We start from the raw sequence: 26,445 nt of genomic DNA on the forward strand, positions 1-26,445 counted from the left end.
AGCATGTGATGCGTTGTCATATGGCGTCGGGTGTGTATTGCAACAGCTAATGATTTCGGGAAATTGCAACCGGTTGCTTATGCATCCAGGAATCTGTCTAAGGCTGAGAGAGCCTACAGCATGATTGAGAAAGAAGCGTTAGTTTGTGTCTATGGGGTAAAGAAAATGCATCAATAACTGTTTGGGCTAAAATTCGAATTGGAAACTGATCATAAGCCACTTACATCACTGTTTTCCGAGAGTGAAGGGCTAAATACCAACGCATCAGCCCGCATCCAGAGATGGGCGCTCACGTTGTCCACATACAACTATGCCATCTGCCACAGGCCAGGCACAGAAAACTGCGCCGATGCTCTCAGCAGGCTGCCATTGCCCACTACGGGGGTGGAAATGGCGCAGTCCGCAGATTTAGCCATGGTTACGGAAGCATTTGAGAGTGAGCAATCACCCGTCACTGCCCGGCAGATCAAAACCTGGATGAGCCAGGATGCCTTATTATCCCGAATCAAAAGCTTTGTGCTTCATGGGAGCTGGTCCAGTGTCCCAGTGGAAATGCAGGAAGGGATAAAGCCGTTACAGTGGCGCAAAGATGAAATGTCTATACAGGCAGACTGCCTTCTGTGGGGCAATCGTTTAGTGGTTCCCAAGACGGGCAGAGACACCTTCATCAATGACTTCCACAGTACCCACCCAGGCATCGTAATGATGAAAGCGATAGCCAGATCCCACGTGTGGTGGCCCGCTATCGATGCGGACTTAGAGTCCTGCGTTCACAGATGTAATACATGCTCACAGTTAAGCAATGTGCCCAGGGAGGCGCCGCTAAGTTTATGGTCTTGGCCCTCCAAACCGTGGTCTAGGGTACATGTCGACTGAGGCCCATTCTTGAGTAAAATGTTGCTTATGGTGGTAGATATGTACTCCAAGTGAATTGAATGTGAGATAATGTCGGCTAGCATGTCCACTGCCACTACAGAAAGCCTGCGGGCTGTGTTTGCCACACACGGCCTACCCAAAGTCCTGGTGAGCAACAACGGGCCATGTTTTACCAGTGCTGAATTCAAAGAATTCATGACCCGTAACGGGATCAAACATGTCACATTTGCCCCGTTTAAACCAGCATCCAATGGTCAGGCAGAGAGAGCAGTGCAAACCACCAAGCAAGGCTTGAAGAGGGTATCTGAAGGCTCACCACAGACTCATCTATCCCCATTCCTGCTTAGCTACCGCACGAGACCCCACTCGCTCACTGGGATCCCACCTGCTGAACTGCTTATGAAAAGAGCACTGAAGACAAGGCTCTCGTTAGTTCACCCTGATCTACATGAACAGGTAGAGAGCAAGTGGCTTCAACAAAGTGCATACCATGAGAGCACAAATGTGTCATGCGAGATTGAAATCAATGATCCTGTATTTGTATTTAATTATGGACAAGGTCCCAAGTGGCTTCCCGGCACTTTCGTGGCCAAAGAGGGGAGCAGGGTGTTTCAGGTCAAACTTTCAAATGGATTCATTCATCGGAAATACTTGGAACAAATCAAACTCAGATTCACGGACTATCCTGAGCAGCCCACCTTGGACCCTACCTTTTTTGATCCCCCAACACACACACCAGTGGCAAGTGGCACCACGATTGACCACGAAGCAGAACCCATCATCCACAGCAGCCCAACAGGACCCAACACACCAGACAGCCAAGCAAGCCCAGCTGCACAGTAGCCCAGCAAGAGCCCAACAAATGTTCCAACAATACCAGCTTTCACACCGAGACGATCAACCAGGGCAAGAAGGGCCCCAGATCGACTCACATTGTAAATAGTTATACTACTGACTTTGGGGGGTGGGGGGAGTGTTGTTATATATGTATACTTGTATTTACTCTGCACAGCCACCAGAGGGCTCATCCCTTGGAGTCCCAAGGGATCCCATAAGCCCTTGGGAGCACAGGTATTTAAGGAGGCCTCACGTGTTGGAGAGGCACTCTGGACACCTGCAATAAAAGTCTAAGGTCACATTTTATTTTGAGCTCACAATGTTCAGTCTGACTCTTTCTCCATACATAACAAGAATATCGCACAGTTCTTTGGGATCGGCTCCATATGGTGTATCTCATTTTCAACTTTGGCGGTACAAATTCCAGCGCAGTTTTGTTGCTGATTCAATCACCTGAGATCGAAAGCTGACGTGCAGAATAATGCGATGGTGTCAGGTTTTCATGGGGAAGTTTTCAAGCACCCATTATTATTTTCTGTCAGAAAGCAGAGGGAAAGCCCCTGGTTGTTTCGGGTCAAAAAGCAGGTGGACATCTGTGAATGAGGCCCAATCTGTAAATTGCTCACCAGCTGCATCATTTCTACTTAAAGCCCCATTGTGAGTGGTGCCCATAAAACTCACCAAGGTACACAGCTGTGAGGCTATTCAAAATGTGGAGGCTCTTGCTGCATTCGCCATCATTCCACGTTTAAAAATGCCCGCAACTTCGGGATTTTACGTATGCCCGGGCGCATGTGGAAATCCTGAAGTTGTGGTCTGTCGTTCACAGTCCAACACAGACTGCGCTGTATCCTCCCACAGAGGCAAACAGTGTATCACTCAAATCAAGGAAAGAGACAAAAACGTTTGCTCTTCTGCAGTGGGTACGCTGTTAATTTCCCTGCTAAAAGTTAGACCTAAACGGATTAGGTGTAACTGGGGTTTTAACAGTTTATTTATTGCTTAACAACTATAAAGGGACTGAAAAATGAATTTTTATTTTGTGCAGTGTGAAATTTATCCATTTTAATTCAAATTAAAATTAAGAAACTTTTTAAAGTTTTTAAAACATTTTAAGTTTGTCCATCTTTATTTCAGGTTTGCCATTCCCCATGTGAGAGCCCCAATCTTTGTTTTGCTCTTTCTAACATTTAAAAAAAGTTTAAAAGCTTACTCATTTCCTTGTTCGCTATCTGTGAGAATTTTCATTGGCTGCTTGGACAGTTTGTTGATGTCACAACAGTTCACACTAGGGGATCTCCATTAACCTCCGTTAATTTGAATTGAATGTCGGAAAACCCGAAGTTCTCAACACAGAGACCGCGAGATCCTTGTGCATAGGCATCAAAGGGTGTGGGAAAAAGCAGGAATATGCTGTTGAGATACAGGATCAGCCAAGATCATATTGAATGGCGGTGAAGGTTCGAAGGGTCTGCTCCTATTTTCTATGTTTCAATGGGCTAGATTTTACACTTTTGTGCAGATCGCCCCAAAAATGGGCGATATTTCCACCATGGTCGGTAAAAATGGATTCTCAAAGCCCCTCGTTTCCACTTTTGAAATTGGGCATTACCGCGAGCGATTTGAAATAGGCGTTATCAATAAATCTCTCTGACCTTCCGCCGTAAAGTGTCGCCATCTTAGCAACGGCATGGCAACGCTCGATTCCCTCAATTCAGGAGGACTTGCACAGAAGAGGAGACAGATAGAGAGGGAGATGAAAGGGAGTGAAGGCGTGTGTTGGTGTGGTGTGGCTGCTTTGGGAGGAAGGAGGGAGAGTTTCGAGCATTAAGCAAATTGGGAAAAAAAAATGAGCTGTTACCAGCCACATATTTGCCTGAATTTGGTGCCTATAATGGAGGGAGAGGAGGAGGCAACACAGCACGCTGTGGAGACTGACGCTGGCGAGAGCAGTCAGCTGGGAGAGGAGCACATTGGAGGGCACAAAAGAGCGAGGAGGTTGAGTTACGCTGGGGTGATTTGACACAGAGAGGGCATGGGAAGCCCACCCCAAAGGCCTACCAGAAGATATGGGCCAAGATAGCAGAGGCAGTCTTGTCGGCGATCAATGAGGTGCGTGAGGGCAACCAATGCTGCAAACGATGGAACCACCTTGTCGGGTCCGCAAAAGTATTACATTTATTTACATGTACTTGTGTATTTATATAATTTGATTTGTAAGAGTCATGAGTGACTATCAGCAGATGTGAGGTCTTTCACTTTTACCGGGAGTATTGTAGTCAAAGCCTGTGGTCACGGTGTACGTCTTCAGGTAAGGAATGATAATTATCATAATAATCCTGATTACATCTGTCGGTTATGTGCTGTATCAGTCTCTGTGACAGTACCTAGCAATGATATCACACAATGATTTCATGCCATGTTGTCCTGTTACCTTTTACAGAAGAAGCTACTGATGATGAGGTCCATGCAGAGGCAAACGGGTGCGGGGCCACCAGTTTCGAATGATATCACTGAGATGGAGGAGCGGGTGCTCACACTTGTGGAGAAGCACCCGCAGATGGCCATGCAAGCATCTGCAGAACCTGAAGTGATGCCATGTGAGTAATTTTACACCATTGTGTGATGTAAAGTCAATAGATGCCACACCCACTCATATCCGAACAATCATATATGATAGATGATTTCTAAAATAGTCCTATAAATTTTGCTGGCCTAATGAAAATTATTGCAATGCAGAATATGTTGTGGGTCAAGAAATGTGATGTCTGTGATGATTTTGATAGTGATGGTGCTTTTGTCATGCACATGCTGTGTGTAGCACTTGTGACCCTAGCACCCCCTTCTCCTCTACTAACCTCATTTGTGTTTTGCAGCTCAGCCAGCAGCGCGGCCCCAGGCAAGACCACAGATGCCAGAAGGTGGGGGCACGGAGGTCGACTTGCCAGACTATCCCTAGATCTAGTGCTGAGAAGCACCGATTCTCGCCCATCAATCCGCTGGGTCTGTTCTCTACGGATGAGAGCGCAGACTTCGAGGAACTTGCATCACCACGCTCCTGAAGCCATTTCACCCCAAGACCATCTAGTGCTCCTCCGGCCATTCTCGCCTCCACTCTGGAGGTACCGGGCCCAAGCACCTCACCACAGGGCACCCCATTTGTCCCCGGATGGCGCCGACCCCGCGCAGGTTTCGTGGATGCAGCAGGTCTGGTCCTTGAACGCCACATGAGAGCGGAGAGATAGTACAGTTGTCCCGGAGGAATGTAAGCATTGGTGAACAGATCCTCGATGCATTGGGGAGGCATATCCCGACAGCTGGCCACCATGACTGAGTACGTTCCAGGGATGGCGGAGGCCCTGGAGGCGATAGCCTGGAACACTACTGGCACAGGCCTCCCAGTGGTCCCCGAGCGCGGCACTCCACCACTAGGTTCCGCAGCACCACTGCAAAAGACAGAGGAGAGGCAGGACCAAGATCACGCTTCTGGATCCGAAAATGTTCCCCCATCGGCATCCCCACTCCCATACCCGTGCAACCACCGCCTCTGCCTCCATCCCCCCCTCAATGAGGCACCACCTGAGGAGCTCCTCGGCCAGGCGGCGTGGAGCGAGGAGGGGAAGGGGTAGACAAGGGGAGAAGAAGGGGAAGGGGGAAGGAAGGTGAGGTGCATGTCCGCAGGTGATATATCTCCATCTGGTGTATGCAATTTGTTGTAATGTATTCGGGGAGGGGACCACCCTCCTGCTTTGCCTTTGTATTCTGTGTTGCTGGACATGTTGACCATTTGATTGATGTCAATGGTGGAAAAAGTGGGGTGTGGGCAGGGGTGGGGTGTTTTTGCCCATGATACTTATGATTTCAGACCAATGGTTGTATAAAAAATGTTTTATTCAACATAACCTTGTTGCGCACTGTCTCAGATAGCTGGACCATTACATACTGGTGATTCCTTAACATGAAAGACTTAAATAAAACTTAACTTCAATCGACTTAAACTTTAACTGGCACCAAGGTGATACACCCCATTGATGTCTGAGCTGCACACACACAGCAGTGTGTCAGCGTTGTCACTCAAAGCAACATTCCTTCAGGCATATCATTCAGTTATGAGCTCCTGATGTAAAAGTCTTGCAGCTATATAGCCACCACGGGCACTTTCCTGCGGTCTGGAGAGGGTCGTGGGCATAGTTGCATAGTCAACCTGATTGTCTGGCCCGAGGTCAGCATCCAGCCCCTCGTTGTCCTCTTCCTCTCTCTCCTGAGGTGGAGCATCAGTCCCTGCTGGCAATTCTTGTCCCCTCCTGATAGCCAGGTTGTGCAGCATGGAGCACATGAGCACAAATTTAGCTACTTGCTCGGGGTATAATTGTAGCTCCCTTCCTGAGTGCTCCAGGCATCTAAAGCGTTGCTTAAGTGCAGTTATTGTTTTCTGGACCACATTGTGTGTGTCTCTGTGGCTCTGGTTGTATCTCTTCTCGGCCTCAGTGTGGGTGTCACACACGGGGGGGTCATCAGCCAGGTGGTTAGGCCATATCGGTTGTCACCAAGCAGCCAGCGTTGTCCTTGTGGCTGACTATTAAACATGTCAGAGACAGTGCTCTCACGCAGGATGTGAGAATTATTGAAGCTGCCCGGACATTTGGCATTCGTGCCATTATGATCTGGTTGTGGTTGACAACTAGTAGGACCTTCAGGGAGTGAAATCCTTTTCGGTTACGAAAAAGCTCTGGGTCCTGAGAAGGTGCCCGCATGGCGATGTGAGTGCACTGTGTTGCTCCCTGCACCCTGGGGAACTTAACTTAGCAGTAGAATGCTCCAGCCCTGTCAGTCTGAGCCTCCATGCGTACAGGGCCTCCGTGACCTGTCTAATGCAGCGATGTGTGGCATGGTGAGACAGAGGAGTAATCTCGACCCCGAGGCCCGAAAGGAACTGGACGCGTAGAAAGACAGTGCCACGGTGACCTTGACCTCGCTCGACAGTGATGTCCTGTTGGCAGGCTGCATATGTGGCCTGATGAGCTCGCATATTTCATTGATCACCACCTTGTGGATAGCAGTCTCTGAAGGCAAGTGTGCTCGGACACGCCGAGGTAAGACCTCTTCTCCCTGTAAGTGTGGGGTGTGTATGGTCTGGACCTCCTCCTCATTCTGGCATGTCTTAAATTGGGCACATAATGATGTGCATTAGACATTGAGCCATTTGCACTCTGCAGTATCTGCGTATTAATCGATGCAGGTTGAAAAATGGCTGGCCCCATTGCAATGAAAGTATAATAGCGATTGATCAGAAGCAATAATTTCCTCATTAAAATACACCTACAGTAAACCCCAGTCGTCCAGAGTCTGAAAATATGTCTGTTGAGATGGTCACTACACCTGAGAAGAACGCCAGAGTCAATCGAAACTCCCCCGAAGTTGAAGCAGCCTTTTCTATGACACGACCTGCGATTTGAAAAATGGCGTCACACCGCTGTGATTAGTTCAGAACAGTTCCACGAGATGTGTGGGAGGTGGTGAAAGTCACACTGGGCGATCTCATGGCCGTTAGTTTCGGCAAATGTGATCTTTACGACAAAAAAAAGTGGGCGGTCGGTATTATTGAATCTCGGCATGAATTACGTGCGGAAAATAACGCTGGCCGATATTAAGGATGTTGGTTTTGCCCATTCTGATGATTCCGCCCCAAAAAAGTGGACGGGTGGTATTATTTTTTTCCCAGCCTTACGCACATGGGTAAAGTAACGCTTGGCGATGAGTGTCCGAAAATTGGGCGTCAGTTTTCATTTTGTGGCTAAATGAGCGATATCTGGGTGTTACACGTCATTTCAGCGGTAAAATGGACATTAATTGGGCATTATGCATGCACAAAAAGTGTAAAATTTAGCCCTATGTTTCTATACTTCGGGACCAGCGGCGATCACATTCGCTTCGTCGCTGACCACAAATTCCGGGCTATTCCCTTTAGTATGAGCATTAAGCCTGTCATGTACCATGTAATGGGCACTATATTAGTTAGTGCTATACCATTGTTAGTGGTGCATTATGTCATGTAAATATGGTATGCACTGCACTAGCTACATACACATCAGCCTGTGATCATCTTTTTAAGTTATGTTAATGAAACCCTCCAGTGCACTTAACACCACAGTTATGTTTCACTTGTATTTTAAGAGGTGCTAACAGTTCCTCTGCTGTGCAATGATTGTCATCATGTTTCACACTGTCTACATTTCTTGCTGCATTAATCAATGGTATTGCATGTAAAACTCAGCTGTCACAAAAGTCATTCCAAAATGCCAAGTGCTTATAAACTACTTGACAATAAGGAGGTATAGAAAGGAGATTCTGCCCCTAAAATCTGCAGGCTATTGACTAATTTGTTTGACTGATCTGACACACCGTCCGGTATAATAAGCTGAGGTTGTGTATCCTGAGGGAAGAATTTAAAAACCATTTGGAGTATGATATTCCAATGAATTGTGTTTGTACGAGTGAAGGTCACCACAACATCCATCGTCTATTCAACAATCTTTTCATACTCTAGCTAATTCCACTGGCACCTGTTCTTGAAAGAGAAAATGTTACCACTTTGAGAATGTACAGGTGATATATAATATCTAGAAAATCATTACCAACTTATGTGCCAAATTCTTCAAGTCCAGTCTGATTGTTTTATTCATGTACATTCAGGAGTATGCAGGATGTTTGAAAATGGAGAACTGTTTGCTGAATGGTTGCTTGTTAACCATCACTGTGTACCACATATGCGCTGTGTCTGCTGCGTGTGCCTAAAGCCATTTCCATATTCACAGGTGACAAAGGTTACAGCTTGAAGCCCTGTGTTAAATCCTAATATTCAAACACAAGGGCAATTAGATGAAGTAAATATCCTTGATTGTAGATATATGTCTAAGCCATTAAAGTTGTATTTTCAAACTCTATATTTCAATGGGGTACTCAGTATAATTCTGAGAAGGACTTTCAGTTCTTTGTGATCGATGCAAATCTTAGTAACCACTTATGTAATTGTAATTGCGGGAAACAGTAACAGATGTTAAGGGAAGGACTCAGGGAAGGCCCAGAGCAGACCACTTGACTGTGTGAGGCATCGATGAAGCTATCATGCATCACTTTTCATAAGGCTCACATTGAACATATAAGTAAACATGTACATGAACATGTAAATAAATAAACTATTGTTACTGAGTGTAGATATTTTGGATATGCATTCCTATTTTTCCATTATCCTGGAAAATATGGCATATTGATGGCACCTTCGCTTAAATTAGAGAGAAATATATCCTCCCAGTATTATAGTGAGTGGATTGAACTGCATAATATCCAGGTTTGCTTGGATATTATGAGCCTACACAAAAGGATGAAAGCAATGCAAAGTGCAGGAAAAGGTTTAATTACAGATTAAATAATGTGGCAAGGAGCATCATACTCTGTTATAAATTAGATAAATGCTTCCAATTGTGTACTTATTTCTTTTTGTGTTGTCTGAGTTTGATTAGCAGTGAATCAAACGCACTGGTTACTTTACTCGTGATTAATGTGTGTTACATAGAAACATAGAAAATAGATGCAGCAATAGGCCATTCGGCCCTTCGAGCCTGCACCACCATTCAATATGATCATGGCTGATCATGCAACTTCAGTACCCCATTCTTTTTTTCTCTCCATACCCCTTGAGCCCTTATGGTTAAAGGGATCAAGGGGTATGAAGAGAAAGCAGGAATGGGGTATTGAAGTTGCATGATCAACTATGATCATATTGAATGGTGGTGCAGACTCGAAGGGCCGAATGGCCTACTGCTGCAACTATTTTCTATGTTTCTATGTAACACACATTAATCACGAGTAAAGTAACCAGTGAGTTTGATTCACTGCTAATCAAACTCAGACAACATAAAAAAATAAGTACACAAAAATGAAACGAGGAAAAAAGGACTTGCAGTCACCCAAAAGACGGCACCTACAGCAATGTAGAACTCCCTCAGTACTGCACTGAAGTGGCAGCCTAGATCATGTGATCCAGTGTCTGGAGTGGGGCTTCAACCAGAGGCCAGAGTCCTACTAAGCCACAACTGGAATAAAGTAGTACAAAGCACTGAACTGAAATTCTTGTATCAACCAATATAGTGAATTTTTCTGACCTATGAGAACATTTAAAACTCCACCCCTGAGCTCTCTGTTCCTCCAACTGTGGCCTTTTGTGCATCTTCCCTCCCTTCGCCTTATAATTGGTGCCTGTGCCTCAGCCACTTAGGACCCATAATCTGAGTTCCCTGCATAAGCCAGTCTGACTCTTCAACTTCCTCTCCTCCTTTTACGTTCCTCTTTAAAACCAACCTCTTTCACCACCATAATATCTTCTCTTTGGCTTGCTATCCATTTATTTCTGATTATTTGTGAAAATGTTTAAATCTATTATTAACAAAGTAGGAATAGGGCACTTGGAAAATCATATGATTAGGCAGAGTCAACATGGTTTTATGAAAGGGAAATCGTGTTTAACAAATGTATTAGTTTTTTGAGGATGTAACTAGCAAGTTAGATAAAGGGGAGCCAGTGGATGTAGTACATTTGGATTTCTAAAAGACATTCGATAAGTTGGCACAAAAAAGTGTGCTACCCAAGATAAGGGCTAATGGGGTTGGGGGTAATATATTAGCATAGATCATCATCATGGGCAGTCCCTCGGAATCGAGGAAGACTTGCTCCCACTCTTAGCATGAGTTCTTGGGTGGCTGAACAGTCCAATAAGAGAACCACAGTTTCTGTCACAGGTGGAACAGACAGTGGTTGAAGGAAAGGGTGGGCAGGGAGTCTGGTTTGCCGCACACTCCTTCCCTGCCTGCGCTTGATTTCTCGGTGACGAGACTCGAGGAGCTCAGCACCCTCCCAGATGCACTTCCTCCACTTACGCCGGTCTTTGGCCAGGGACTCCCAGGTGTCAGTGGGGATGTCGCACTTTATCAGGGAGGTTTTGAGGGTGTCCTTGTGATGTTTCGGCTGCAAACCTTTGGCTCATTTGCCGTGGATGAGTTCCTAGTAGAGCGCTTGCTTTGGGAGTCTCGTGGTTGGGGTTATATATTAGCATAGATATAGGATTGGTTAATGGACAGAAAACAGAGAGTAGGGATAAACAGGTCATTTTCCAATTGGTAGGCTTTAGCTAGTGCCATTAATGCTTCGGCTTGGCCCAATCTATATTAATGACTTCGATGAAAGGACTGAGTGCAATGCATTTAAGTTTGCTGATGATGCAGAGCTAGGTGGGAAAGTAAGCTGTGAGGAAAACACAAAGAGCCTGCAAAGGGATATAGACATGTTAAGTGAGTGGGCAAGAAGCTGGCAGATGGAGTATAATGTTATTAACTGTGGTAGGAAGAATAGAAAAACAGAATATTTTTCAAATGGTGAGAAACTATTAAATGTTGGTGTTCAGAGTGATTTGGTGCCCTCGTACAGGAAACACAAAGTTAGCTTGCAGGTACAGCAAACAAATAGGAAGATGAATGGCATGTTGGCTTTTATTGCAAGGGGGTTGGAGTATAAGAGTAAGGAAGTCTTACTACAATTGTACACGGCTTTGATGAGACCGCACCTGGAGTACTGTGCACAGTTTTGGTCTCCTTATCTGAGGAAGGACATACATGCCTTAACGGCAGTGCAACAAGAGTTCACTCGATTGATCCCTGGGATGAGAGGGTTGTCCTATGAGGAGAGATTAGAAACATAGAAACATAAAAAATAGGTGCAGGAATAGGCCATTCGGCCCTTCGAGACTGCACTGCCATTCAATGAGTTCATGGCTGAACATGCAACTTCAGTACCCCATTCCTGCTTTCTCGCCATACCACTTGATCCTCCTAGTGGTAAGGACTACATCTAACTCCTTTTTGAATATATTTAGTGAATTGGCCTCAACAACTTTCTGTGGTAGAAAATTCTACAGGTTCACCACTCTCTGGGTGAAGAAGTTTCTCCTCATCTCGGTCCTAAATGGCTTACCCCTTATTCTTAGACTGTGACCCCTGGTTCTGGACTTCCCCAACATTGGGAACATTCTTCCTGCATCAAACCTGTCTAAACCCGTCAGAATTTTATATGTTTCTATGAGATCCCCTCTCATTCTTCTGAACTCCAGCGAATACAAGCCCAGTTGATTCAGTCTTTCTTGATATGTCAGTCCCGCCATCCCGGGAATCAGTCTGGTGAACCTTCGCTGCACTCCCTCAATAGCAAGAATGTCCTTCCTCAAGTTAGGAGACCAGTAGATTAAGTAGATTGGGTCTATACTTTCTGGAGTTTAGAAGAATGAGAGATGATCTCATTGAAACATATAAGATTCTGGGGGGATTTGAGAGGGTAGATGCTGAAAGGTTGTTCCCCTGACTGAAGAGGCTAGAACTAGGGGCATAGTCTCAGGATAAGGGATTGGCTATTTTAGACTGAATTGAGGAGGAAATTCTTCACTTAGAGGGTTGTGAATCTTTGGAATTCTCTACCCCAAGGGGCTGTGGATAATGAGTAACTGAGTATATTCAAGGCTGAGATAGATAGATAGCTTTTTGGACTCTGGGAGAATCAAGGGATATGGGGATCGGGCAGGAAAGTGAAGTTGAGGTTGAAGATCAGCCATGATCGTATTGAATGGTGGAGCAAACGCGAGGGGTCGTATGGCCTAATTCTTATGTTTTTATGTCTCTGTTAAACACTTCAGGATGTTTTTCTATGTTAAAGACAATATGTAAATGAAAGTTGATGTTGTTTTTAATCATTATTCAATATAAAATAATATATTTACAGTAGTTTACAAACTGTACTATCCTCCTCAAACTGTGCTATCTCTTAACCAAAAATTGCTCCTTGAAACAGTTTCTCACTTCTTAGATGATGAAATGCTACAGGTCGAGTTCAGTGTCTTTGCTGGCTTTAAGCTCCCTGACTGACATCTGTGTTGGCCAGCAATGAAGAAACCAATAGATGCTTCATGTTTGTCACATAAACCATGGAGGATGGTAGCACTGTTAATAAATATACAGTTGGAAGAAAGCTGCTGAAATGAAAGTGACAGTGAGAGAGGCATAAACACCCTGAGGAATTATATGAACAGCGTTCCAGCACAAAAAGCATTTCAATCCCTGCTTTTTCACCAATTCTGACCACCTCTACAGTAACGGGTAGACATTCGTCTGAGCCTATTTTTGTGGTCAGACTCAGCACTGCGCATACCAATTCCTACCCGTGAGGAATATTGTTGAAATAAAAACAAGCAGCCCAAGGCAAAATTGTTTCTTCAACAGAACAGCACATGATTAATATTTAATCTGAAAATCCTACAGGAAGGTTGCTGAATGTTTTTTGGTTGCGATCTATTGTCTGTCAGTTACAAAGAATCAATCATCGACTCCAATTTTTAAGTGGCAGAAATTGGTATGTGTTACACCTATGTTTTGGGTGTAAAACAGGTGCAATGGTGACAAGTTGAGCAGTGGGACAGCTCGCTTGAGTGTTTTGGCAACTGATAATTTCATCGGGCCCATTTTTTAAGCATTCCGTGTGTCCACCTGAAACGGGCTTCTTGTATAGGTTAATTAGGGGCCTAACACCAGTTCAAAGATCTCGATGGGAAATTTTCTCAGTAGCCACCTATGAAAGGTAAGTTGTTTTTACATTTAATTTTCTTTTAAAACCTTCATGTGGAGCCAGAAGGAGCAAGATTGCTCCCTCGACTCCACAGTCATCATGGCTCCTGCTCCCCCTGCGTCATTGCTCGCTTCAAACCCCCTACACGCCCCCCTCCGGAGACAACCTTCCTGCTGCTGCCTGTGAAGACGCCAAGGGTGCCACAGCTCATGCGTGAAATGTTAATGAGGCCCAAGGCCCAATTTTGGACTGCCCTTGGGCCTGCCAGTTTGGTTTATTTATTTACATAAATAGATTTATTTGCAAGTAAGCTGGCACACAAACGAACCAAGATACAACATTTAAAGTAAAGTAATTTAAATAATAAAGATGGAGTCAGTCTGCAAGAGTCTTAAATACCCTTTTAGAGCATATTTCTTACACAGCTTATTAGATGAAACAGCTTTTCATAGATTTCATAATGAGATATATATGTGAATGTCATGATTCCTATGTCTATCCAAGGACCCTAGATGATCTTTTCAGAACTGAATTGAACTAAACTAAAAAATATTGAAGAAAGGCTGCAGTATATAGTTAGTCCAAAGTTGTCTGGGGACAAGCCATCAATTAACCAAATCAAAGACTCATTCAAGCATACTATACATAGAATGATTGATGAACAGGTGTTTCATATTGCCTGTTTACAAAGGACTGGTTAATGTTTCAACCAATTACAACTTAATTAGCATTTAAGACAAATCCTCTGTATTCTGATGAATGTATAATCAAACAACTTGGCGTGTGTCTTGAAGAGAATTGGGCTCTTGTCACTATTTTGAAATTTGGTCAGGAAACGCAGAGTTTATTTTAAATTTGACAATATTTAAAACACATTTACCCTGGTTATCTACAGGCATATAAAAAGACCATGATCCAGAACTCCCTATTTTTCCAAAATTCTATTTTAAATGGAAAAATTCATATTTATTCACTTAATGAAACACTCAAACACTGAAATGAATAGCATTCCAGTTGACAAATGGGCAACAAGTTAAGACAATTCAGTGTGTAAATACTTTATTTTTTCCATTTGTAAGTTTAAAAAATTCTTATCTGACTTCATCTCCTTTCCATTCTTCCTTTCCGATTGAGAATGGCTTGATGTTTCAGTTTATTCATTTGTGTGAGTATTTTATTTCATTGATATCTTCAAAAATCTAATACTCCTAACTTCATCTCTGATATATATTCTTCCAGTCAAGGTAAATGGGGCTAATCAATCAATAGCAGTCAAAATTAGTAAAGAATATGTTTTGCAGAAACTGGAAGAACTAAACCTAGGTATGAGGGGCGAGTTGGCTGAGGTCGATTGGGAAACTACTTTAAAAGTTATGACGATAGATAAGCAATGGCTAGCATTTAATGAATGAATACATAATTTACAACAAACATACATTCCTTTTAAGGCACAAAAAACCCACAGGAAAAGTGGTCCAACCGTGGCTAACAAGAGAAGTTAAAGATAGTTTTAGATCAAAGGAAGAGGTCTATAATGTTACCAATAAGTGTAGTAAACCTGAGGATTGGGAGGATTTTAGAATTCAGCAAAGGAGGACCAAGAAATTGATCAAGAAAGAGAAAATAGAATATGAGACTAAACTAGCGAAAGACATAAAAACAGATGGTAAAAGCTTCGATAGATATGGAAAAAGGAAAAGATTAGTGAAAGTAAAGGTGCGTCCCTTAAAGGCTGAGATAGGAGAAATTATAATGGCGAGTAAGGAAATGGTAAAGAAATTTAACAAATATTTTGTGTCTGTCTTCACGGAAGAAGACACAAAAAAACTCCCAAAAATAATGGAGAACCAAGGGTCAAGCGAGAATGAGGAACTGAACAAAATCAGTATTAGTAAAACAATAGTACTGGAGGAATTAAAGGGACTGAAAGCCGATAAATCCCCTGGACCTGATGGGCTACATCCTAGGGTTTTGAAAGATGTGGCTATAGAAATAGTGGATGCATTGGTTGTCATCTTCCAAAATTCCATAGATTCTAGAACAGTTCCTGCAGATTGGAAGATAGCTAATAACCCCATTATTTAAGAAAGTAGGGAGAGAGAAAACGGGGATCTACAGACAAGTTAGGGAAAATGCTAGAATCTATTATTAAAGACGTGGTAACAGGGCACTTAGAAAATAATAATAGGTTTGGGCAGAGTCAACACGGATTTATGAAAGGGAAATCATGTTTGAGCAGCGCGAGTCCGGGGAGTCGGGAGGCCTATAAAAGGCCCAAAGTCATCGGGAGGCGGGAGTTTGGAGCAGTGCGAATCCGGGGAGTCGGGAGGCTAGCTGTCATGTATGTAACCTTCATGTAACTATAACCTTCATGTAACAACACTGTACACTGTATACACCTAAGAAATGCATACCTTGACCACAGGGGGTGAACTTGTGGGAGATACTCCTCATCTGGCCATCCAGGTATATAAAGGGAAGTCCCACACAGGGTCATCACTTCTTGGTCCTCTGAATAAAGGTACAGGTCACAGAGTGACCTTGTCTCCAGTATGTGCCTCGTGTTGATTTACAGTAGAGTGTAAGGACACAACATTTGGCGACGAGAAACGGGAATCAACGACTCACGAGAATGGCCACCGGTAGCACAGAGGAACGGTACTGTGTTGGTGAGGACTGGGACGATTTCATTGAACGGCTCCAGCAGAGCTTTGTCATGAAGGACTGGCTGGGAGCGGCAGCGGCTGACAAGCGAAGGGTGCATCTACTGACCAGCTGTGGACCTAAGACGTACGCGCTGATGAAAGACCTGCTCGCGCCCGGGAAGCCGGCGGACAAGACCTTTGAAGAGCTCTGATCAGTGAGCACCTCAAACCAGCGAACAGTATACACGTGACCCGACACCGATTCTATACGCACCGACGTCGGGAAGGGCAGAGCATACCGGCTTCTGTAAGTTCACAGACACCTGCAGAGGGGAGATGTTACAGGATTTCTTCATTGAGGGCATTGGTCATGTGGGGATTTTTAGGAAACTAATTGAGACCACGGACTTGACCTTGGAAGCAGCGGCGTTGATGGCTCAAACCTTCATGGCGGGGGAGGAGGAAACCAAGATCATATACGCGCGCAACTTTGCTCCCAACGTGGTGATAGAGCAGGGAGTTAACATGGTAAACACGACTCAGAACCCCGCAGGCAGGCAAGGGCAATTCAACACCAACCAGGCAGTAACAGACGCTGGGGTGGGTCCTCAACACAGACAATGGCAGGTTGAACGGACATTTACACCATCACAAGGGACAATACGTCCTGGGATGGGGCCATTGACACCCACTAACAGAGTGCTCAAGAGTAATCAAAGAGACAATCAGAGAGGAATGCCTGGTAACAGCTCTTTTGTTTACAACAATCTCAGCTCCTGCTGGAGGTGCGGGGGCAGACATGCTGCGAAAACCTGCAGGTTTCAACAATTTATCTGCAGAAATTGTAACTTCAGTGGACATTTAGCCAGAATGTGCAGGAAGCCCACAGCGAGGCTGGTTTACGAAGCGGCTGAACCACAAGAGGGGTCTGCAAGGCAGGGTTATGCTTGGGACACAGCAATGGATGCTGAAGTTCAGCGGCTTCAGGTGGCAAACATCCACAGCTCATACACAAAGACGCCACCTACGATGATGAGGGTACTGTTAAACGGCATCCTGGTACGCATGGAGCTGGATACAGGAGTCAGCCAGTCACTTATGAATGTCCAACAATTCGAGAAACTATGGCCACTCAGAGCTAGTAGACCCAAATTAGAAGTCATTGACATGCAATTACGGACGTACACCAAAGAGATCATCCCAGTGCTAGGCAATGCTATGTTGGTGGTCACACATAATGGATCAGAGAACCGGCTGCCACGCTGGATTGTCCCAGGAAATGGTCCTGCGCTTTTGGGGAGGAGCTGGCTAGCCGAGATGAACTGGAAATGGGGGGATGTGCACACCATTTCAACTGTGGAGCGAAGTTCATACTCACAGGTCCTACAAAAGTTTGAGTCACTGTTTCAACCTGGTGTCGGGACTTTCAAAGGTACCAAAGTAGTGATACGCATCACTCCGGACGCCACACCAGTGCAACATAAAGCCAGAGCTGTGCCGTATGTGATGCGGGAGAAAATTGAGAGTGAGTTGGACAGGTTGCTAAAAGACAGCATAATTTCGCCTGTTGAATTCAGCGACTGGGCAAGCCCCATCATCCCTGTCCAAAAAACGGATGGCTCGGTCAGGATGTGTGACGACTACAAGGCCACCATCAACCGAGTGTCACGACAAGACCAATACCCGCTTCCGAGAGCGGAGGATCTTTTTGCCACGCTGGCAGGCAGCAAGCTGTTGGACCTTACTTCGGCCTACATGACCCAAGAACTGGCCGAAGAATCCAAACTACTGACCACCATCACCACGCACAAGGGGCTGTTTGGCATTCATTAAGCAGCCGCTATCTTTCAAAGGAACATGGAAAGCCTGCTCAAATCCATCCCCAGAACAATCATATTTCAGGACGAATTCCTTATCACGGGTCAAGGCACCGAGGAACACCTCCACAACCTGGAGGAGGTGCTACACCGACTGGACCGGGTAGGCCTGCGACTAAAGAAGTCCAAGTGTGTGCTTTTGGCCCCAGAGGTCGAGTTTTGGGGCAGGAGAGTTGCCGCAGACGGGATCCGGCCTACCAAATCCAAAACGGAGGCGATCTGTCGTGCACCTAGGCCCGGCAACACGTCGGAGTTGCGTTCATTTCTGGGACTATTGAACTATTTTGTGAACTTTCTGCCGAACTTAAGCACATTGTTGGAGCTGCTACACGTGCTCCTGCGTAAGGGTTGTGATTGGTTTTGGGGGGACTGTCAGGAATGGGCTTTCAATCGGGCGCGGAACCTGCTTTGTTCTAATAAGCTGTTGACCCTGTACAACCCCTGTAAGAAATTGGTTTTGACATGCAATGCATCATCCTATGGGGTTGGGTGCATGTTGCAGCAGAGTAATGATGAGGGCCAACTACAACCTGTGGCTTATGCTTCCAGGTCGCTCTCCAAAGCAGAAAGGGGATATGGGATGTTTGAAAAGGAAGCACTCGCATGTGTCTATGGGGTGAAAAAGATGCACCAGTACCTTTTTGGCAGAAGGTTCGAGTTAGAAACGGACCACAAGCCGTTAACATCCCTGCTGTCCGACAGCAAAGCTGTCAATGCCAATGCGTCAGCTCGCATACAGCAATGGGCTCTCACGCTGGCTGCGTATGACTACACTGTACGGCACCAGCCAGGCACCGAAAATTGCGCTGACTGGCCACCACTGAGGGAGCAGCGGAGCAAAGCGCTGAGATGGTCATGGCTGTCGATGCTTTTGACAGTGCAGGTTCCCCCATCACAGCCCACCAGATCAAAACATGGACCAACAGAGATCCCCTCCTATCCTTGATGAAGAAATGTGTCCTGACTGGGGATTTGGCGCCCGCACACGGAGCATGCCTTAAAGAGGTCAGACTGTTTCACAGACGGATAGATGAACTCTCCATCCAAGCCGACTGCCTACTATGGGGCAGCCGGGTAGTCATGCCCCAGAAGGGAAGGGAAGCATTCATCAGGAAACTCCACAGCGAGCACTCAGGCATTGTACTAATGAAGGCCATTGCCCGGTCACATGTATGGTGGCCGGGAATTGACTCAGACCTGGAACACTGTGTTCGCAGGTGCACAACGTGTGCCCAGCTGGGCAATACCCCCAGGGAGGCCCCACTCAGCCCGTGGCCCTGGCCCACCAAGCCATGGTCATGTATTCACATAGACTATACGGGCCCATTCATGGGGAAAATGTTCCTCATTGTTGTTGATGCGTACTCGAAATGGATCGAGTACATCATATGAATTCGTGCACGACATCCACCACCGTGGAGAGTTTGCGTGCAGTCTTTGCGAGCCACGGCTTGCCGGACATCCTGGTTAGTGACAACGGCCCGTGCTTCACTAGCTATGAATTCCGGGAGTTCATGTCAGGTAATGGCATCAAACATGTCAGGACAGCACCATTCAAGCCGGCTTCCAATGGCCAGGCAGAACGTACGATCCAAATCATAAAACAAGGCATGCTCCGGATTCAAGGACCCTCCCTTCAATGCCACCTATCCCGCCTCCTGCTGGCCTACAGTCCCGACCGCATTCGCTCACGGGAGTCCCGCCAGCAGAACTACTCATGAAACGCACACTTAAAACTCGGCTGTCCCTCATTCACCCAGTCCTGTCAGACATTGTTGAGGCCAAACGCCAGTCCCAAAATGAGTGCCATGGCCGTAACTCAAAGGGGAGATGTATAGAAATCGATGACCCTATGTTTGTTCTTAATCACGCTTTGGGACCCCAGTGGCTTGAGGTACTGTAATTGGTAAAGAGGGGAATAGGGTCATAGTGATCAGACTTAACAATGGACAGATATGCCGCAAGCATCTGGACCAAGTAAACAAAAGGTTCAGCATGGACACTGAAGAACCTGAGGAAAATCATGAGATGCTGCCCACACCACTGCCACGAACAACAAGAACCTTCAGCAGCATGCACAGTCCCTGTGGACGAGCCGGAATCACCACAGGTGACAAAGACGCATGCTAAGGCTCAACAACCAGAGCCCCAACTACGGTGCTGCACGAGAGAGCATCGACCACCTGAAAGACTCAATCTTTGACACAAAGACGTTGGGGGGAAGGTGATGTCATGTATGTAACCTTCATGTAACTGTAACCTTCATGTAACAACACTGTACACTGTATACACCTAAGAAATGCACACCTTGACCACAAGGGCTGAATTTGTGAAAGACACTCCTCACCTGGCCATCCAGGTATATAAAGGGAGGTCCCAGGCAGGGTAATCACTTCTTGGTCCTGTGAACAAAGGTACAGGTCACAGAGTGACCTTGTCTCCAGTATGTGCCTCGTGTTGATTTACAGTAGAGTGTAAGGACACAACACTAGCTAGTGCAGGTGCAAGGGCAGAAGGTAAACAAAGAAGTAGAAAGAAATTGAAAGGTGATGTCACAACCAAGGGGTTAAGTGATTGGCGGGTGAGTAGTTTTTCTTTTTCTTTTTCTTTATCAGTAAGTAACGTTCATCATTGTTGTTGCCAAATTAAGTTAATCTAGGGGTTAAGTCATGGCAGGAGAGCTCGGACACCTGTCATGCTCCTCCTGTTCTATGTGGGAACTCAGGGACACTTCCAGTGTCCCTGACGACTACATGTGCAGGAACTGTATCCTGCTACAGTTCCTGACAGACCGCATTGTAGCACTGGAACTGCAGGTGGCCTCACTCTGCAGCATCCGCGATGCTGAGGATGCCATGAATAGCACATTTAGTGAGTTGGTCTTACTACAGGTAAAGCTTACACAAACAGATAGGGAATGGGAGACCAACAGGAAGAGCAGTGGAAGGAAGGTAGTGCGGGGGTCCCCTGCGGTAATCCCACTCCAAAACAGATACACCATTTTGGGTACTGCTGGGGGGGATGGCTCATCAGGGGAGGGCAGCAGCAGCCAAGTCCATGGCACCATGGGTGGCTCTGCTGCACAGAAAGGCAGGAAAAAGAGTGGGAGAGCTATAGTGGTGGGAGATTCTATTGTAAGGGGAATAGATAGACATTTCTGCGACCGCAATCGAGACTCAGGATGGTATGTTGCCTCGCTGGTGCAAGGGTCAAGGATGTCTCGGAGCGGTTGCAGGACATTTTGGAGGGATGAGGGTGACCAGCCAGTTGTGGTGGTGCATATAGGTACCAATGATATAGGTAAAAAATGGGATGAGGTCCTACAAGGTGAATTTAGGGAGCTAGGAGTTAAATTAAAAAGTAAGACCTCAAAGGTTTTTTAATCTTAGGATTGCTACCAGTGCCACGTGCTAGTCAGAGTAGGAATCGCAGGATAGCTCAGATGAATACGTGGCTTGAGGAGTGGTGCAGAAGGGAGGGATTCAAATCCCTGGGACATTGGAACCTGTTCTAGGGGAGATGGGACCAGTACAAACCGGACGGTCTGCACCTGGGCAGGAACGGAACCAATGGCCTAGGGGGAGTGTTTGCCAGTGCTGTTGGGGCGGAGTTCAACTAATATGGCAGGGGGATGGGAACCTATGCAGGGAGGCAGAAGCAAAAGATAGAAAGAAGAAAAGTAAAAGTGGAGCGCAGAGAAACCCAAGGCAGAAAGCAAAAAGGGCCACATTACAGCAAAATTCTAAAGGGGCAAAGTGTGTTAAAAAGAAAAGCCTGAAGGCTCTGTGCCTCAATGCGAGGAGTATTCGTAATAAGGTGGATGAATTAACTGCACAAGCAGCAATTAATGAATATAATATAATTGGCATCATGGAGACATGGCTCCAAGGTGACCAAGGCTGAGAACTCAACATCCAGGAGTATTCAACATTCAGGAAGGATAGACAGAAAGGCAAAGGAGGTGGGGTAGCGTTGCTGGTTAAAGAGGAAATTAACACAATAGTAAGGAAAGATATTAGCTTGGATGATGTGGAATCTGTATGGGTGGAGTTGTGGAATACCAAAGGGCAGAAAACGTTTGTGGGAGTTGTGTACAGACCACCAAACACTAGTAGTGAGGTTGTGGACAGCATCAAACAAGAAATTAGGGATGCATGAAATAAAGGTACAGCAGTTATCAAGGGTGACTTTAATCTACATATAGATTGGGCAAACCAAACAGGTAGCAGTACAGTGGAGGAGGATTTCCTTGCGTGTATTAGGGATGGTTTTCTGGACCAACATGTCGAGGAACCAACTGGAGAGCTGGCCATCCTAGACTGGGTGATGTGTAATAAGAAAGGACTAATTAGCAATCTTGTTGTGTGAGGTCCCTTGAGGAAGAGTGACCATAATATGGTAGAACTCTTTTTTAGGATGGAGAGTGACACAGTTAATTCAGAGACTAGGGTCCTCAACTTAAGTAAAGGTAACTTCGATGGTATGAGATGTGAACTGGCTAGAATAGACTGGCGAATGATACATAAGAACATAAGAATTAGGAACAGGAGTAGGCCATCTAGCCCCTCGAGCCTGCTCCGCCATTCAACAAGATCATGGCTGACCGGCCATGGACTCAGCTCCACTTATGCGCCCGCTCCCCATAACCCTTAATTCCCTTATTGGTTAAAAATCTATCTATCTATGACTTGAATACATTCAATGAGCTAGCCTCAACTGCTTCCTTGGGCAGAGAATTCCACAGATTCACAACCCTCTGGGAGAAGAAATTCCTTCTCAACTCGGTTTTAAATTGGCTCCCCCATATTTTGAGGCTGTGCCCGCTAGTTCTAGTCTCCCCGACCAGTGGAAACAACCTCTCTGCCTCTATCTTGTCTATCCCTTTCATTATTTTAAATGTTTCTATAAGATCACCCCTCATCCTTCTGAACTCCAACGAGTAAAGACCCAGTCTACTCAAACTATCATCATAAGGTAATCCCCTCATCTCCGGAATCAGCCTAGTGAATCATCTCTGTACCCCGTCCAAAGCCAGTATATCCTTCCATAAGTAAGGCGACCAAAACTGCATACAGTACTCCAGGTGCGGCCTCACCAATACCCTATACAGTTGCAGAATGACCTCCCTGCTTTTGTATTCCATCCCTCTCGCAATGAAGGCCAACATTCCATTTGCCTTCCTGATTACCTGTTGCACCTGGGCCAATTGTGGAGCAGTGGAGGCGTGGCCTAAACAAATGGAGCTGTGAGCAGTGAGAGAAGGAGCTGCTACTTTTGCTCCTGGCTGGGCCGGTGAATCAGCCCAGGAAGAGAAGGAAGGAAGGAAGAGGCTTCACCACCAACTTTCACCCAGAGGGAGAGGAGGAAAAAGCAGAAAACTTGAACAACTTCACCATTTCTACAAAGAGTTGGAGAGAGGGGGAAAGACCAACAACAACATCCAGTGTGGAAGGATGGAGACTCTACCATTCTACAGGTGGGTGTATTGGTGCAGTCCCTAAAAGACTTTGCTGTATCGGTGGGGGGAGGAAAGAAGACCAGTCGGGGGCCGGAACATCGCGGGGGGTGTGTGTGTGTGGAAGTGTGTGTGGGGGCCTTGCTTACAACTAGGCCCCACACACCTTTGAAGCACCCCTCCCCCATTGCCTAGCCTGGGATAGCTGGAGCTACCAGGCTGAAGAAACAATTAATCCACCCTAATTAACATCGTTGGGAGTGTGTGCCTGTGTGGCTCCAGCTGCACCAGGTGAAGACATCTTCTCCCCTCACCCGAAGACCACCCCAAAGACTATTTTTGTTTGCCATCTGGGGATTGCACCAACCCACAGCTGCGAGGGGAGACCTGCCCTCGCAGTTTCCCCCCTTCCCACCCCCCTCTCTCTTTCTCTGTTACTCTCTGTCTCTCCCCTCTCTCTCTGAGAGCCCTTTTCCTCCCAAATTGATTGGAAAAATATAAAACAATTAAGACAACTGAGCAGAGGGAGCAAGGCCCCTCCCCAATTATCAACTAGGGGAGAGGTGTGCCTCGTTAAGAGCTCCTCTGCTCAGTCTATTAAACGAGGCCATTTAAAGACCATTAAGGCCTGTGAATTTGGGGTGGGTGTAGCCCTTAAAGGGACCCCGTGATGGCGACCCCATCTACGCCGGTGGCAGGGCCAGCTAGGACTTATGCGCAGGCGGCATCCACATCCACGGCACCTCCTGCGCCACCCGCTGCCCTGCCACCATTCAGACTTATAACTACGAAACACGGGGTCAAGAGCTACACTCACCCCACAATGAGCATTGAGGAGTGCGTGCGGGCGATGGCTGGGGTAGTCGGCCCCTCGGCCATTGTCGCAGCCTCCAAGATGTCTGGGAAGGCCGCGTTCTTCCTGGGGTCGGAGCGGGCGGTGTCCCTGGCCATTGAAAAGGGGCTCACGGTGGGCGGGGCGTTCCTGCCGGTGGACACTCTCGAGGCCACCGCGCAGAGGGTCATTCTATCAAACGTCCCGCCCTTTGTTCCCGCTGAGCACCTCCTCCCTCACCTACACCAACTGGGGGAGGTAAGGTCGGGGATCAACCCCATACCGCTTGGCCTCAGGGAGAACAGCCTGCGCCATGTGTTCTCCTTCCGCCGCCAGCTCTTTGTCCGGCTGGCGCGGGAAGAGACGACAGAGGGCAATTTTAATGTGGTGCACGAGGGGACTGCCTACCGCGTCTTTTGGACGTCAGACGGCGTGCGGTGCCATGCCTGCAGGGAGGTGGGGCACGTTCGCAAGAACTGTCCCGCCCCCAAAGCCGCCAAACCACTGAGGGCGGACAAGGCTGGCGCTGCCGCCACCCCTCCCCCTAGTAGCGTCCGCGTGCCGGGAGCTGTGGGTGCTCGGGCATCGTCGGGGGCCTTTGTTTTCACGGCCTCCGGCGGGGGGGGAGGGAGAGCGTCCGGCCGGAAAGAAGGCGCGGAAGAAGGCGAAACACCTAGAGGCGGGTCCCCTTAGTGCGCCAGACAAGCTGTTCACCGCGCTCGGCCCAACCCCGTCACCGGCGAGCGCGGGGTGCCCTGAGCCCGTGCCCGAGCCCTTGACTAATACCGCAGAGGGGTTCGGGCGCGGGCAAGATAGGAAAAAGGGGGGAGTGGAGCGGGAGGCCTCGGCAGACACGGGTGTCTCCCTGTCTCCATGCCCCCCCAGGAAAAAAAGGAGGCGCCGCTCCAATGAGGCGGGGGGGGAACAACATCCCTCCGCGGAGGAGTCGGTGCCCGCCGTGTGTCCCGCGTCCCCCACCGGCGCCCCCAAACTGCGCCATAGGCACGAGAAATCTGTCCCCGGGGAGGGTGAGGCAGTCGAGGCTGCCCAGCCGCTGCCTCCCGGGGATGGCGTGAAAGATCTGCCTGTCGTGGGGGGCGTGGGGCCAGCGGAAGAATGCGTAGCCGCCGGGTCGAGCGTCCCGTGGACTGAGACGGGCGGGGCCGAAAAGGCCGAACCTGAGCCCGCCCAGCCAATATCCAACTTCCCCCGGGATTTGCTCGACTCGGCAGAAATACAAAGTATTAACACTTTTAATGAATCTGTAAATGCTGGGCCGGGGGGTGGCGGCGGGGAGGGGGAGGAACACCCACCCTCGCCCCCTACTTTGGAGCTGGAGCGCTTGGAGGGCCTGGGGATTTTCTATGGCCGGGTCTCTCCTTGTTCCCCGGTTCCTGGTGCGGAGGAGGAACCCCTACCGCTGTCGCTTCCCGACCCAGCACCAATTCTAAAAGAGCCCAGTGGGGACTCCTCTGCCGACGATCCTGGGGGTGGGATTGGGGCAGAGCCAGGGCCGGATGGAGCGGCCGGGCCGTTTGCCGTACCTCGTGCGGTCGACGGGCCGGCTGCTAGCGACGACCTCCCGGAGGAGGACGGGGACTCGGTGGAGGACGCGGGTGAAGATCTCGAGTCCATCGCCAGTGAGGCGGTGGATCTCCTCGTGCCCACCGCTGAGTCCCCCCTCATTCCCGTAGAGGATCTCCGGGACTTTTTGGTCGAGAGCCAGGGTCGCCGCAACCGAGCCCATCTGGCCCGGGAAAGATGGTCCGAGCCGGGGCTGCTCATCGCTTCCGTCCACGTCGCCGCTAAAACCATGGCCGCGGGCGGGCCCTTATCAAGGGCGCAAGACCTTAAGCTGCGCCGGCTCAAAAAGTTCCTCGCTGGGCTGCTGAAGGAGTGGAGGTCAACAAAAGACTCCGCTCCCTCCCCCGCAATAGGTTAAGGTAGAGGTTGCACTATGCTTTTGCCATGAAGATAACCATAGCCAGCCTCAACATCAACGGCGGCAGAGGGGCACGCCGTAGATTTGACAATTTTTCGCTCCTGCGGGAGGGGAAATATGCGGTGTGCTTCCTGCAAGAAACCCACACCGTTCCGGGAGACGAAGCCACGTGGCTCCTGGAATGGCAAGGAGAGGTCCGCATGAGCCACCTCACCGCCACTTCTAGTGAGGTGGCCATCTTGCTGGGCCCGCATTTTCAGCCGGAGATCTTGGGGGTCGAGGAGCCCGTGCCAGGCCGCTTGCTGCATGTAACGGTTCGG

This window comes from Pristiophorus japonicus, chromosome 3 (assembly GCF_044704955.1).
Source record: "Pristiophorus japonicus isolate sPriJap1 chromosome 3, sPriJap1.hap1, whole genome shotgun sequence".
Classification (NCBI taxonomy): domain Eukaryota; kingdom Metazoa; phylum Chordata; class Chondrichthyes; family Pristiophoridae; genus Pristiophorus; species Pristiophorus japonicus.